Source organism: Protopterus annectens, chromosome 8.part0, assembly GCF_019279795.1.
Source record: "Protopterus annectens isolate FY-2018-M chromosome 8.part0, PAN1.0, whole genome shotgun sequence".
NCBI lineage: Eukaryota > Metazoa > Chordata > Ceratodontiformes > Protopteridae > Protopterus > Protopterus annectens.
Window position 1 is genome coordinate 993,444,723 of NC_056741.1, and position 12,164 is coordinate 993,456,886.

General features: G+C 38.4%; 1 protein-coding gene across 1 annotated transcript in view; it reads left to right on the forward strand.

Annotated features, from left to right (window-relative positions):
- Positions 1-8,531: 8,531 nt before the first annotated feature.
- Positions 8,532-12,164, forward strand: part of LOC122808380 (Schwann cell myelin protein-like) — a 321,260-nt gene continuing 317,627 nt past the window's right edge. The window contains exon 1 of the mRNA XM_044079345.1: positions 8,532-8,651. The gene's annotated coding sequence lies outside the window, so the exon portion shown is untranslated. The remainder of the gene's footprint in view (positions 8,652-12,164) is intronic.

Sequence of the window (12,164 nt, forward strand, 5' to 3'; positions counted from 1 at the left end):
CATGTTGAACTTAATGTTTGACTCATCCCTCTCAACTGTCCAGATTTTCACAGAATGTCCAGATTTTTGCCACACATTTTTGGTCCATTTTACATAACATTGTGGTTTTCTAGCAAATTAGCAGGATATCTTTACAGATTGACGTTAAGAAATAATGGCAGACATTTGAGTTTCAGACTCCATACACATCAGGAAATTCATGCTAATGCAAGACCTGTTATTCCATCAACTCTCTACATTTGTAAGAGCAATATTTACTAACTTGTCCCTATTTTTGGGCCTTTGCCCCACTTTTATTCATTGCTTAGGCCAGATTTCTTGCTCTAAGATGTGAATGGGGTACATGATGTAACACCACACACCAGGTGACAGTCTGGATACCTCTCCCTGTACATGTTTTTGCAGAATGTCCAGCATTTTGCCTCATATGTCTGCTCAGTTGCTCATACAGTTGTGGTTTTCCAGTAATATACTGTAAAATGCAGTCACTTTATTGTTGTAACTACTGACACATTAAGTGATGGCCTTTACACCTTGCAGCTAGTTTAACCTGTTGCAACCTGCTGTTATACTAACCACATTCTAGCTTACTCAGAGCATGTATAAAGTCTGTCTCTAGGTTTGGCCCTTTGTCATCCCATTTTCTTTGGCTTTGTCTAGCTTTCTTGCAGTAACAGATTGAGGGGTTATGACCTCACATGCAAAAGATGTAGATGCTGCCATATTAGAACCATCAGGGGGTTCTGCCTCTGAGTCCCCCTGTGGGTGTGGCTGTGAGGCGCTAGACACTGGTGGGCGCTGTGTATCCCTTCCCTTTGCTGATCATGCTGCAGCTGTTTCCACAGGATCATATTGTGTAGCATGGCACATACTGTGAACATCTGTGCACATGTGGGAGGAGAGTACTGCATGGTTCCACCACACATAATGAGGCACCAGAACCGTGACTTGAGCAGCCCAAACACATGCTCTATGATGTTCCTAGTTTGTGTGTGTGCATCAGGATGGTGTTCTTCTGTACGTGTGTGTGCATTTCTGATGGATGTCATCATCCACAGTTCCAGTGCATAGCCAGCATCCCCCTGTAAATAACCATATGGGATGTGCCCCCACTAGCAAACATCTGGTACAGCTGTGATGTGTGCCAGGTATGGGAGTCATGATAACTGGCAGGGCTGCTGGCACACACATTCATGATAATGCCCTGGGGATTGCACATGACCTGGCAGTTGATGGAGTGATACCCCTTGCAGTTGAGGTAGATTCTACACTCCTCACCGGGTGGTGCCCTGATGTGTACTAGAGTGCAATCTAGAGCACCCAGTACCTCAGGGTAGTGTGCTACATGGTAGAAAATCACATACTGCTGGCCCTTGCCTCAGGGGTATGGGGTAAATAAATGTGCTCTCTATCATGTGGTAACATGGCATCCAGGAACTGGTGGAGTATCCTGGATGCTGATGTCTGTGAAACCCCCATCATGTCCCCAGTTGGCCTTTGGAAAGTACCTGTAGCTAATATCCTAAGGGATGCAAATACCTTTGTTTCCACTGGGATGGGTTCTCCTCTGTTGGATCTGGTCTGAAATGAGGGCAGCAGAGCTAAGTGGGTTCTTGTTGTACGTCGCTGTCCACCCTGTAGCGCTCTACAATCTCCAGCTCATGTAGCTCCTGGAAGGTTACCCTGGGCCTGAACACTCTTCTCCTTCTCAGTCTAGACCTACTTTCAGCATCAGCATCAGTACTGCCCTCAGGCACATACAGATGTAGCAGACCAGCAGCAGCCCTAGCATTCCTTTAGTTAAAAATCCCAAGTTTGTACTCCACTGGTGCATAGTATGATGGTGAAATCAGATTGTAGGGTGTATGCAACCTTTATGGTGCTCTGCTATAGGTGCAGCCTGTGTGATTGGCTACCTATGATGCATTCCACCTGCTAAGTACATCATTAAGGGGTTTTAATGGCCCCAGTTTAAGTGAAACAAGGGTCATCAGTAATTCATATATCATTGGCTTTCTCAGCCAATTGTTTTTTTTTTTTGACAGTCTTCCTTGCTCAGCACTGTGGCACACCTCACAAACCTGCTCTACAAATATAAATAATGCTCAGCAGTCAATAGCCACACCCCCATGGAGGTCACACTTCGCATGGTGGTGTGCTTCTCAAACATGCACAAACACATGGAAACAACCTAAAACACACGCCCCGAAGGTAAAGATTAGCAGTCAGTGTACACACCCCCCTGCTCAGCAGAGCACTGCACCATGCAAACAGGTGCTGCTAATCTCCAATGAGCTTAAAAGTCTGCAGACACACCCCCTTTTGATGTCAGCTACCTCTTCTGTGTACACTGACCTTGTTTTCTGCCTACATGGAGTGGATCTGCGGACATGGATACTTATTTGTGCTATTCAGTAACCCCAGCTCATTTGCATAGAGATCCATGCACAGATCCTTGAAACTACATGGTTCCAGACCCGACCTTATTAGCAACCACAGCAGTCTACCATTGTACATATTCCATGTAGGTCCCTATAATGCATTACTGTCAAATCCGCTAATTTTAATTTTTACACTTTTTAATTTTTTTTTTCCATAACTATGGCAAGCCACGCAAACATACTCAGATTATTAAAAACAACTAAATTATTTTAAATTATTTTCCATACAGGTTTGGACACATGGTGGATAGTATTGCACATATCTGTGTACTGTGGTATTTCTGCTAATCTAAGTGCATTTTTAAAGCCTCTGGTGTCAGTTTTACATCCTGTACATGGAATCTTTCCATGTACATTACGGACGCCAACATGGCGTCTGCAGGACTGCCTATCTGCTTGCTGGATCACTCTACCATCCTAATTTGCATGCAATTCACCTACTTATGAGGTGATTTACATGCCACAAACACTTCCATGTTGGCCTCAGCTCTGTTTACTGGATCACACATCGGCTTGCTTACATGTAAGCACTGTGACACTATGCCTACAATGAAAAAAAGTCCATGTAGGCTTTATTGAATTACCCCCTGGTGTATTAGCTTTATTTGGTTTGTACAAGAAGGCTAACAATAAATTCTGATATATTACTATAAGTATTATAGATGAACTACCCTTCAACATGAGTCAGTATTAAGATGTGTTTTATATTGAGGCCCAGATTTACTAATTATTAACATCACATCTGTTTAGGAAAGTTTCTGCCCATCTGTTAAGTATAGTTTCACTGCCTTTGCAAACAGAGCCACCTCTACATCTCCCCAGATTACATTGGTACAAGATTTTAACATTTTCCACTGTGGTAGTCTGTACCGGAAGATTTTAATTATGATTTATCCCCACATTCTCTGCTTACTTTTTCACTTTTATGTTTTTTCAGCTTGAATTTGGTATGCATGTTTCTATAAAAAATATCTAGCCAAATATGTGAAATCCTTTATCATGTACCATGCCACTAAAGGGGCTGAAAGTACATGTTCTCTTCTAGCACCACAATCCTCTTGTTTAGCCATGTGATATCTGTTTCATACTTTACATTTATCATTTTAGTAAAGGTAAGAGATATATCCACCACTCTTCCCAAGAAGAGGATTTCCTCATTTTAATTATATGCCATGTCATTGCAAGAGGTGAAGTAGGATTCCACATCTCATGCTCAAATCCCCCTTGCTGTATAAATATTAGACAGAAAAAACCATGGACAAGCAAAAAAAGAACAACCACATTCAGGAGCCAGGAAACTGCAGATTTATTGTCTTCTGGTACCTCGGCTAAAATAAGCCTTCACAGGTATAGTTCATGACAATCAGCAGCATCTTTTTATAATGACTACAATTAAATAATCAATTAACAAATGTATGAAATTTAAAGCAACATCAACGTTACCATAAAAACATATTATAAAGTGAGATTCATCTCCAAATTTAAACCTCTAGGTGCAAGTGTGCTAAAATTTAATATAAACCTACTTTCCAAATTAAGTAACCTCTGAGAAAAGTTACCATAACACTTAACATCCTGCTTAGCTAATACACAGAAAAAAAGTGAATCCAACACACCATTATGAACTGTGTTAAAATGCTCAGAAATAGGGCTATCCAACCTACAATTCCTCACATCACCAATGTGCTCCAGAATACGTATTTTGATTTGACGTTTTGTTTGGCCAATATAGCATTTCGGTGGTGCACATCCACAACCCACAATATAAACTACCCCACAGGATTTACAATTAAATCTATCATTTGCTGTGTATTTAACACCATTAATAAATTCACCTGATAGATTTTTCACCCTAGAGCAGACCTTACATTTCCCACACTTAAACATACCAGTATTTTCACTCATAACTCAAAAGCTCTTTCAAATTTGGGTATCTTCCATATGAAAAAGTAACTTTATTAGGAAATAAATGTCCTATTTCATCACTACAATGACAATAGGCCACAGAAAATCCACAACGTTCTTCAACATGTTGGAAAATGGAGAGTATTTTGTTACAAAAAATATTTTCTCATCCGTATTGTTATACCTATTAACCATACGTCTGTTAGAAAATTGTACGACATTACTCCTAACAAGATCATTTTTATTCCACACCCTAGTTTCACATTTTTTAATCAAATTTTCAGAATACCCCCTAGCCAAGAGCCTGCTCTTTATATCATAAAATTCCTCTAGCAGGAAACAACTTTCAGAGGTGTGTTCAAAGGTACGCTTAAACTCACCATATGGGAGAGCCTCAATTAAGTGGGTTGGATGTGCACTACTAGCATGTAAAAAATTATTGGTTGCTGTTTCTTTCTTAAAATGTCTAAACTGAACTTTGTTCTGAATGTCCACATATAGTTGAATATCAAGAAACTGTATAACACTCAAATTCACTTTAAAAGTAAATTCCAAACCAAAGTTATTACAATTTAAAGTGTCAATAAATTTCCCAAATTCCAAAATATTACCTCTACAAATGAAGATCAAATCATCAATATACCTACGATATAAAATAACAAACTTATGAAAAAATTCAAGAGTGTTCATAAAACGAGTTTCAAAATAGGACATAAACAGAATAGCATATGTAGGGGCAAAATTAGCGCCCATTGCTGTGCCTTCTTTTTGTAAAAAAATCTTTTGTTCACATAAAAAATAATTATGAGTGAGAGCAAATTCCAATAACAATATAATAAAGGATGTCCGTGGTCCTTCACCTAAAATTTTACTAATCGCTTCTAAACCAAAAGATGCCTTAATGCTGGTATATAAAGCCTTAACATCAACTGTGGCCCAATAATAATCTTTTTCCCATTGCAAATTTTTAACCAAGCCACAGTAATCATTAGTGTTTTGAATATGTGATGTAACATTATTCAATTCTTTCTTTAAAAGGCTATCCAATAGTATCCCGACATGTTCAAGAAAATATCCACAGCTAGAAACAATAGGGCGACCTGGAGGATCCCAAAAATGTTTATGTATTTTAGGCAATGCATAAAAAAATGGGTCTTTCGGGGTAGCAATATGTAGCTTCCTCACATCTTTCTGTGTTAAGAAGCCTAACCTTTCTCCTCTTTCTAGTAGCTCAAGAAGGACTGCATTAAACTCCAAAATCGGGTTACTGGGCAGCTCAGCATATACATGTTCATCAGATAACAAATCAAAAACCATTTTCAAATAATGCAGCTTACCCATAATAACCCAATTGCCCCCCTTATCTGCTTGACAAAACACATACTTGTCACTAGCATTTCTCATATCTTTAATAGCTAACCACTCAGATTTTGTTAAATTAAATTTTATGTATTGCTTCATGAACTGTGCATATTCAACCTCTACTTTCTTGAACAATGCATTCTCAAAAATATTTAAAGTCAAAGACTTTTTAGGTGGACAGAAAGAACTCATTGTAGGTAACATAGGCACTTCAAGTCTACCATAGCCAGTAAAAAAACGACCTATATCAGAATCACATGCAGAAACATCATGCAAATCAGCATCCAAAAATACAAAACTTTCCAAGTCATAATCATAAATAGAAAGGTCTAACAAAGAGTAACTTGAGGTAGAATTGACATCCCCATTGCAACTATTCCACTCCATAAGCATACTAGTAGGAGTATTCTGGGCCTCAAAGAACACTTTCAAGTACAATTTGCAACAAAAACGCTTAACATCAAATAAAATATCAGATAATGCTGGTATTTTAGTAAGGACAAACTTACTTCCCTTTAACAAAACTTGTTCCATATCAGATGTAATGTTTAAGTCACTTAAATTTACTATATGCATATTGTTCACATTAGCGTCTTCACTCACAACAACAGAAAGTCCCAACCTGGAGTAATAAATATTAGCTCAGACCTCCCTGAAAACAGAACATCATCTTATTCAGACTATCCATGTGAACAGTACATAAATACACTTCTTCCACATTATTTCCTCACATGATCCCACCCTCATTGCCTCATCTTCTACAGTAGATGTAGGCAATATACCTTATTGCAGTCTGCTTTTTCAAGATAGAGATGAACATTAGCATCCATTTGTACCTGTGCCATTAAGCACATCAGGCAATGAGTGCTCTCCAGCATTCGTTGTTTCCATAGCAGTTATGTTTTTTACAGGGACAGGTTGCTAGCTCAGCACCCAACATTCCCCCATGTATGCACATGGGGTCAGGCACACCACACTCAGAGTGTGCAGTCCACCTACTGCATGTCTTTGAAATGTGGGAGGAAACCCACACAAACACAAGGATGACATGCAGACTTCACACAGAAGGCACCATAGCCAAGACCTTCTTGCTGTGAGACAACAACACTAACTGCTGCTCCACTCTGCCACCCAATATATATATATATATAAATATATATATATATATATATATATATATATATATATATATATATATATATATGTTCTTAGATTAGTACTAAGCTAACTGCCTTTGTGAGCCATTTTAAGCCTAGCCAGTTATCCCTTGTTAGACTCAAACCCTGCACCTTGTGTTTGTAAGGCAAGCACCTTAACCATTAGGCCACCCTCCCAATATATATAAGCTTCATTGATGTATCAAATTATGTAATGAGGTCAGGAAAGTAAATAGCATCTTAAAGTTTGATAGCTATCCAATGCCAGAAAGCCAGAACTGATGAGTTTATAGAGAACATACTAAATGCCAGATACTTGACAACATTTCACTTGAGGGATACTGGCAGATAACACTTACCACCTCTGCCAAAAAAAAAATCAGTACATTTTGTTATTGTTTGGTTTACATGGAGACCCAGCTACTCTAAGAACAGATGAATAAAAAAGAAAAATAAATAACTTCTCTCCTGTTAAGTCACAACATATATTGATGACATTTTCTTTCATTCAGTGTATATGAGTATCACTTACCTAAAGGAAAGCTGAATGGAAATAGTCTTTATTTAGGCAGCCAGGGAGAACGGTTTGCTCACTCTTCTGCACTCTATATCTTTTCACACAGCTTGAACCAGAGATGCATTTGTCCCATTGGCCTCAGGGTCTTTCTTCACCAACTCAGACTATGGCTAATTGTATTTAAGGTTTGGAATCTATCTCTCATTCACAGAACTACATGGAAGCTTCTGATAATATTTGTCCAGACAGCTTGAAAGAGGGATTATTTTCAAATTAAGGCAGATACCATATACCCATGGAGTGCATACTATCAAGATGGGATGCCCATTACCACCCCAGGAGGTATGAATAGTGCCATACATCCATTATTCTACTGAGACAGTTATATACTCTGCATGGTGTATTCTGAGACATGTCACAATTCTCCATGCTACTATATTATTACTGCTAGGGCCATTACAGTGGCAGGTTGACCTACATACATCTTCCTTAAAAAGATGGACTGACAGTGGATATTCACTCCAGTCTTTGATAACCAATGCACTCAACACTGAGGCCATTCTTTCAGGTCAGCTGAGTCGTAGTGAGAGTCTTGTCTTTGTGTACCATGAAGCCAATATCAAACTGCATTTTCTTCAATACAGTCTGTTGGCAAGAGGGATTTCCACCTACCTCTGATTTGCAGTGACCCTGTAACTGATTTTATAATGCGATGCAGCAGGTACTGCCCTACCCTACCCTGAATATGCACTCTGGTTGGTTGGTTTTAACCCTATGGAAAGCATTTATCTTGAAAGAATCTGTATATACCATTGTGCATGCTTCCTTTAGAAGGAGATCAAATTCATACACATAGCAGCACAGTGGGAATTTGTACTTTACCCAAAATGCTGACATTCCTCATTCTGTTTAATGATTGGTTCTGTATGCCTGCCTTTTCCTTAATAACTGCTGAGAGGGAAAGTAATCTGCTGAGTTTCATTTCAGCTGAAAACTGCAAAACTAATTTATTTTTGTTGGCATGACAGTGTATAAAAATACATTACCAGTCAGCTTTGTAACTTTTTTCAGTCATAACTTCTGCTTTTCGTTAAGTATCAGAACATATTTTTTTATTTTGACTGATATTTCCTTAAGTTTCATTTCTTACTGTATCTAATGCAAAAGCATGGAAGATGCAAATGTAGGAGTATTTTCTTTTCTTGTTAATATATCAGTAAAGGAGTGACTACAATCAGTTTGAAAGTACAATCTTCACTGCCAGCAGAGGTTTGTATTTATGTATTTTTCTTTATTGTAATTACTGTATTTAGTATTTTGTGATCTGTCTATAATTCTGCATGTATAATTGCATGTATGTCAGTGTGTTTTTGCGTGTGTGTGTGTGTGTGTGTGTGTGTGTGTGTGTGTGTGTGTGTGTGTGTGTGTGTGTATGTGACTGTAAGTGTATGTGTGCGTGTGTGTGCGTGTGTGTGTGTGTGTGTGTGTGTGTGTGTGTGTGTGTGTGTGTGTGTGTGTGTGTGTGTGTCTGTCTGCTTGTGTGCGTGTGTGTATGTAGGTTTGAGAAATAGAGAAATGGAGATCAAACTATGTGTGCATGCATATAAGTGCTATGAGCTTGGCACATATAACCAAGTTGAATGTGCCTTTTCTTTCTTCTGATTACACAAAGTTGTCATTTTATTAAGAAATGAACATTTTGACAAAAAAATGCTTTTTTCATTTGAAAATTTCAGTACATCAAATGCAGGTAGACAATGAGTTGTGACAGTGATAGAAATTTAGGAAAGCCTCTGCTTTGATTACTTGTGCATGTGTTGGGGAATCTCAGTATTCCAGACAGTAAGTTTTGTCTACTGAAATGGGATGAAGTATACCCTTATACCACCCTGCACATCTGCCACTGCTGTATATACTATATTTTGAATTTAATAAAACTACAACTGCAACAATTAAAATCATTGAACATGGTAATCTGGCAATTTACTGCTAAGCCATAGGTAGACAGTCATAGAGGCATAGGTTCATAACTGCTTACTAGGCTAAGATCTCTGAGGATCTTAAGAAGCCTAGCTTTACATTTCTATAGCAGTTTTTAGCCCTTATATTTTTGAGTACAACTAACCCAGACATGGGTCAAACAAGGATATGTTGGGACATTTACATGTTTTCCATATCCACAAGGGACATCAAAGGTATTCTGGTTGCACCATAGGAGTTTATCTCTGAAATTAGCATTGTATTTGTTCCAGAAGGGGACAACTGGATCTTTGCAGATATTTATATGTGCTTAAAATTTGGCAGTGAAGCATTCTGCAAAAGCAGTGGGGTAATCAAGATGGAAGAGTATTTGGAATTTAGCCAGGTCACCACTCAGTTTTAGTAGACTATCCTTCACTTAATCTCTGAATACCAAGGTATTGGAAGATACTTCTGGCTTCAGTTTTAATGTAAATGTCATTGACTTGTGGTCTGATTTTAGCAAAGAAGCAGTTACAATTGGTGGAAAGCAAAGCTTCCATATATTGATAAGGATAGCATCCAGGATTTTATTGTCCCTGGTTAGAGTGCAGACTAAGTGGTCCATTGTGTTTGTATTGATGAAGTCTAGAAATCCCTGGCCATATATGTATGAGGATGTAAAAGTTTCCCAGTTTATGTAGAAGTAGTTGACATCTCCTAGGAGAATTGTGTATAGCTTGGTATATATGTACTGCATACTAGTTAGGTAGTAGGTATGGGCTGATGGGGGTTCCTATAGTTGGCTATACTATGATAAGGGGTTTCTTTAATAGTAATTTGGATGTGGAGGGGTTCCATGTCATTAGATTGCCTAATGAGTCTCAAGATAAAGTGTTTTTTTTAAGAAAGAAGGAAACATCACAGCCTTTAGTGCCTTTGCCTAATGTGGTGGACTAGACCATATGACAGGCATTGAAACCCCACAGTGATGGAGATCGTTCAATGGACTTGAACCAGATCTCTGTAATAACACATATATCAATGTCTTCCAGGGCAAGGAGTGTTTGTAGGTAGGATAATTTACTGTTAAGTCTCCTAATATTGCTGTACATGAATGATATCTGGATTCTGTTTACTCATGTCCAAAGACTAGCATTGCCTAAAAAGGCAGTATGAGGTGGACAATAATTTAGCTAATATACAAAAATTTCAGAAGAGAGGTGCAGGACATCCTAGCAAAGCAGTTTGGATTGTGAACCATATCTTCCGAGGCTGATACATATTGTACCCCCTTTGAATGGCACAAGAAGCTAAGCCAATTGTGGAAATCAATACTCTTTTGTTAATTTTGCAGCATCATTCTTGATGATGATGGTAAATTTCTACTCAAGGCTAGCTTCATACTATCCTCATACACATATTCTGAGAGCTCCATCATATCTCTCTTCATATAGTCCAGGAAAGTACACCTCAAGTCATGTACACACACAGGTACTATGACTGTGTTATATGTGTACATGGGGTGCAAGGTCTTGAGGTCTTCAATGATGTAGTGTATCCTGGTGCCTGATAGGGAACTGACCATAGACATCTCATTACACATCCTGCCGTGTGGAGCAACCTATGAGTAAGATATTGGATTGTATGGAATTTTACATCATGGGCTTTTGAACTGAGTCAGTGTGACTCTTAGATGTATGTTTCATGGTGGATGTTGCCTGTGATGTGTATATCTGAGGTTGCTGAGGGTACTTATTTGTTAGGTTACATTTATGAGGCCTTTGTGGCTTACGTAGGTTACAAGAGCCTTAACATGTGTAGGGCTATGTGTTTGGTCTGAGCTGTGGGTGCTTTGTTTAGTGTTGGGTTGTGCAGTATTGACAACCTGCTTGCTATTTATTGTGGATTTGTGAGAGAGCTTTGTATAACCATATCTCTTACACACTGTGTCAGCTGGTTTAAGTAGTAGGTGGTTGTCAGTAAATATGAGACAATTGCTACATTGTGTCAGTATGGCCATTTCAACCAGGCTGACTACTTAGATGGTTGACAAGTGCATATCCATTGTTCAAGGTGCTTAGTGATGTGAGCTGAAGGAGGTGTTGTGCTTATGTGTATGGCGTTGATTTAATGGTGATGATCCTTGTCTAAAACAGGAAATCTAAGGCCACACACAAAGAGCAATGTGCAGACTTGCAGGAACTAGAGCCTGTTCACACAAACACTAGTTATTTAAAGTAAAATAAAAGTGGAGGATTAAGTTGTATAGAGAAACTTAAGGCTCTAAATGTCTGTATCTGTACAGTGCAGTTAGCTGTGCTACTAGGTGATGGGCAGTGTTATACTCAATTTCCTTATTTATAACACAGAAAATAAACTCAGTAAAGCACACCAACAAATAGCAGGAGACTTGAATTTAGTCTCACAACTACCCTGGAAGCCGCCTTCTGCCACCAGAGGGAAATGGTAAAGTAATTATAGCAAAAACTCCATAATTTAGCAGGAAAACAGTGCAAGCAGTATCATTACACTAAATATCTTAAGAAGGGAGGCATCAGAAAATGATGCTTATTCAAAGCAAATAAACAAGGAGACGGAGGAAATTCTGTTATCCATACTTCTCACACTGTCTTTAAGAACACAATTATAACAGCATTGGTGGAACATAAACTATTAAACACTTAGCTCTATAGCTGACTGACCCAAAATTGTCAAAAGCTTTAAAGTTTTTATTTTCCTTTTTGACAGCAAAGTATTTAAAGATAGATTTGTGAAGAGAAGCTTTGGAAAACATTGTTATTTTACTGCTGAGATTGGCTG